This window comes from Alligator sinensis, unplaced genomic scaffold (genome assembly GCF_000455745.1).
Source record: "Alligator sinensis unplaced genomic scaffold, ASM45574v1 scaffold1711_1, whole genome shotgun sequence".
NCBI classification, from domain to species: Eukaryota; Metazoa; Chordata; order Crocodylia; family Alligatoridae; genus Alligator; species Alligator sinensis.
Genome location: NW_005843590.1, coordinates 71,278 through 76,118, shown reverse-complemented (window position 1 = coordinate 76,118; position 4,841 = coordinate 71,278).

The window sequence follows — 4,841 nt, the reverse complement described above, 5'->3', positions numbered from 1 at the left end:
GGGGCAGTTCGATGCCCCAGGCAGTGTCAGGGGTGACGGAGGCTGTGGTCACTCCTCAGGAGTGGTGGTGTCTGGAGTCTCTCCTGAAGCCCCTTCTGCTCTCCCCACCCAATACCTTCAGGTGATACCAGGCTTCCTATTACCCCTCTCTTATGACCCTGCTCAGCAGCCCATGACACACCCTAGCTCTGCCCGTCCTAACTGGGACGTGCAGGCGGTGTTGCGGGGGGGTCGGGCTCGGGGACCACTGATGCCCCATGGGGTGCACGTGAGGTGCACGGAGAGGTTCAGGCTACAGGCCCAGCCAAAGCCTGAGGTATGACCAACACATGCTGCACCTCAGACAGCCCCCCATAGGTACACATTGGAGTCGGGAGCAGCAGGCTGGGAAAGCAGAATAAAAATTGACACCCAAGGGCCACTTTCTAGGGGTTCAATGTGCTGCAGGGTGCCTGAGGTGGGCCCCAAAGCCTGTCCCCGAACCAGCCTTTGCAGACCTCACCACTGGGTGCGACAGGGAAGTCGAAGCGGCTGATCCCAGTGAGGAGCCTCCCAGTAGGGTGAGGGGAAGAGATAACCGGGCTGTTCTCCAGGACACAGACCCCAGGTCATGGCCAAGTCCATGGGAAAGCTGCTTTAGGCCAGTTCCCAAAGCCTTGGTGACCACCAAGCAGAGACAATTTATTGCCATCGGCTGCATTGTTCCCAAATGCCGGGGAGGTGACAGGGAACGGCCGGTGCCCAGGTGCAGACACCCAGACCACGGCCAGCGGGCACCTGGTGCGGGACCTCCCAGACATGAACTTCACTGTCTGGGCCCATCTGCAACCTGGAGTTAGGAGACAGTCACCCTGCAGCTGCTGGGGAAAGACAGCATTAGGCACTGCTATGCCCTGCAGGTGAGTCTCCCCTGGCAGTATGGGGCATAGGACACACAGGCACATGGGGTGTGCCATGGGGTCTGCCAGGGCGTGAGCTGGGCGCAGCCTCCTCCAGCTTCCCCTGCAGACCCTGGGCAAGGTGCAGGGCAATGGTCTTGGCTGGGGCTGAGCCCCTCAGGGTCCTGAGCTCCAGCCTTGGCCCCTGCTTCCAGGTGCCTGGGGCAGGGGGGCTTCCAGAGCTGCCAGCAGTGCCTATTGCAGGGGACCGAGGCCCCGGCCCCTGCCCTTGTCTGCTGCCCCACGTGCCCCTCGGATCCCTGGCTCCTGGATCTGGATTATCCCTGAGCTGCGTTATACTTGGCAGGTACCCAGCATTTCCTCCCCAGAGCTGGCTGCATTCCCCAGCTATCCAACACCGCCCCCACCCCGGTTGTACTGCTCCGGTCCCCAGAGTTTCCTCCCAGAGCTTCATCCCCCAACAGGCTGACTCCCCGGCACCAGCTGTGTTATTGTTGGCCAGTGCCCAACTGGGGCGGGTGGGGGTGCGTGTGTGTGCACGGGTCCTAGATGCCTGGGTTCTGCGTGCATACCTGCACACGGGGCAGCCACCGGGGCTCTCCCTGGTGACCCCTGAGACCCCAGAGGGTTTCCCGGAGCTGGTGCCAGAGGTCAAGGGTTGCACCCAGGGGATCCTACACTCAAGGAGGAAGAGCTCAGCCTGAGGGATGCCCCAGAGCCAGCTGCGCTTGGCCACGGCTGACTCCTCTCTCCCCCATTCCTCTCCCAGAACGGGGGGTGAACTCAGGTGTCCCGGCTCCCAGGCCGCCCTGCTCTCATCCCCACTCTGCCCTCCCCTCTCAGACTGTGGGGGAAGCCATAGGTCTGGGTTCCCACAGCCCCCCACTCCCCTCCCACTGCTGCAGAGAACCCAGGGGTCCGGGCTCCCCAGGCCGCAGCAGCCCCCGGTGGAGATGCACGGTGGGGCTGCAATGGGTTTAGTGCCCCCTAGTGGCCACTGCACCCCAGCGGTGCAGGTACAGACCTGGTCCCCTCCGAGAGAACCCACGTGTCCGGGCTCTCACCCACTTATTTCCCCACAACCCAGCTGAGAGAAGTTGGGCTCTCAGCCCAGTCCCCAGCTTTAACCCCACCCTGCAACCTGACTCCCCTCCCAGAGCTGAGAGAACCCAGGCATCCGCACCCCGGCCCTGCCACCCGACCAACAAGAGATGGCCAAGGATGCCCTTTATTTGCCTTGGAGATTTCATGACAGTGCCAGGCACCCCCTCACTGCGGTACACTCAACTGCTCCCGTGGCTCCGCCCCACATATGGCTGCACCTTGGCACCAGGTAAGTCCCCCCAAACCCCAATGCACTGTTTCACTCGGCGCTTTCTGAGCTGCTCCCACCCCAGAGCTGGCTGCATCCCATGACTGGCTGACACCCACCCTGAGCTGCATTATACTTGGTTGGTGCCCAGAGGCACCACCCCAGAGCTGGGTGCATGACTGGGTCAAAGCACCCCAGGAAGCAGGAGCTGGGACAGGAGTGGGTTTGAGGGGTGGGGCTTCTGATGATAGGGAGGTGGATGCCCCCAGCCCCAAAACTTGGAAGGAGGTGGGGCCTGGTGTTGGCAGGGGGTGGAGCTTGGGGGTGATAGACAGGGAGGTGGATGCCTGGGTTTGGTGAGAGCCTGAGCCTGGTACTGGAAAGGGGGCGGGGCCTGATGTTGGAAGAGGGCTTTGGGTGATGGTCAGCCTAGGTTGGGTGAGAGCCTGAGCCTGATGGTGTTAGGGGGAAGGGCCTTGCTTGTGATTGACAGGGGGTGCTTGCCTGAGGGTGGAGCTTGGGATGATGGACAGGCAGGCACATGCTTGGGTTGGCTGGCAGCCAGCATGGAGTGTGTGGAGGGGGTGGGGCCTCACTGTTGACTGACAGACGGATGTCTGCCTGGGTTTGTTGGCAGCCTGTGCCCAGTGCTGCACAGGGAGCAGAGCCTGGTCTCTCCCCTAAGTCTTAGAGCCACGCCTCAGTCCCATTCACCAGTGACTGGCACAATGAATGTAGGCTAGCAATGGGGGCAAGCCATTTTCATGCGATTCCCTGGTGAATTTCGCAAGGAATGAAAAACCAGGCACGGATGCAAAACCGCTTCTGTGCAGTTCACTGGTGAAATGTGCAATAAATATAAGCTGGCCACAGGTGCAAAGACATTTTCATGCAATTCACTGGTGAATCATGCAATCAATGGAGACCAGCCACGGGTGCAAACCATTCTCAGGCCATTCACTGGTTTCTGGCGCAATAAATGTAGACCCATTTGGAGTTATCAAGCCATAAAAATGGCCATCCAGCTACAAAATTAGTGCTTAGCACCTTATAGGAGGCAGTGATGGGGCAGCCACCTGCAGGGACAGGTGCTAGAGTCTGCTGCCGGGATCTCAGTACTTTGAAACCTCATGAGAACAAGACGAGATGGAAAGGCAGTAACAGCGTGTTGCCGACTGAATCAAGAACCCAGTGCTACCCACCCGCCATGGGAACACGTGTCCAAGCTGCAGTAGAGTCTGTCGGTACCGGGTGGGCCTTTTCAGCCATCTTCGGGCACACAAATACGACAGTCATGGAAGACAATCAGCCTTGACTGTGAGGGGTTGCCAAAGGAGAGGAGGGAGCATGCTCAGCCACTACACCGATTTCTCCGAGAAGTCCATCTTCTGTAATACCATATATCAACATGTATGCACAAGTCTTACCATACACTGTCTTTAAATTCAACTTGCTATAATGGGGTGCCTTTTTCTAGTACTAGAAGCAGGTACTAGATTTAATTCTCATTAGCAAAAGTGCAAAAAGGCCTCCATTTTCCAGTCATCCACCTCTCGCTCCTTATACACCTGCCTTCTTCCCACCATGCTGGGTTTTCCTCTCAGGTGCCCTGGTGAATTTTCCCACTGAGCTCTTGATGTACTCCCCTAGTGTAGTGGTAACCTGCTACCAGATTCCCTCTCAGACTTCTTTTTTTTCAGGTTGAAGAGTCCCAGATCCTTCAGCCTCTCCTCGTATGGCTTGCCATGTATGACTCTGATCATACAGGGGGCTCTTCTCTGGACTCTCTCAAGCTTGTCCACTTCCTTGTTAAACTGTGGTGCCCAGACCTGGATGCAGTGCTCCAGCTGCGGTCTCACCAGTGCTGAGTAGAGCGGAAGATTCACCTCCTTGATTTTGCTGGAGATGCATGAGTTAATGCATGCCAGAGTATTATTTGCCCTGCTGGCAACAGCATCGCACTGCCAGGTCATGTTCATACTGTGGTCTATTATTACTCCCAAGTACCTTTCATTTGCAGTGCTGGTCCATTTGGTGCCGCCAAGCCTGTAGGTGTGTTGGGGTTGCTCATCCCAAGATGGAGTACTTTACGTTTCTTGACTTTGAACTTCATCAGGTGCTGATCCACCCAACTTGCCAGCCTGAATAAGTCTGCCTGTAGTTGTAGCCTGTAACTGTAGCCAATCTTCAAGCGTGACCACGCTTCACCATAACTTGGTGTTGTCTGTGAACTTAGCCAGTGAGTTCTTCACCCCACATCCAAATGGCTAATAAAGATGTTGAAAAGTACTGGAACAAGCACTGACCCCAGCAGGACACCACTGTCCACTTCTCACTGGGATGACACAGATCCATTCACTATGACTCTCTGGGTCCTACCCCGCAGCCAGTTTCTCACCTACCTGATTGTCTCAGAGTTAAGCCCACAATCCTTCAATTTTCTCGCGAGGAGGAAATCAGGGGACCAATTAAAAGGTCCAAATCAATTTGAATCAATTCAAATCTCTCTGAATTGATTTGGACAAGATTTGGATAGCTTTGGCAATTAGGGCAATCACCACCCGCTGCAGCAGGGAGCTGGACCCAGACTCCATGCTGGTAAGTAGGGGGTGGGGGGAGGCTGGAGGAGT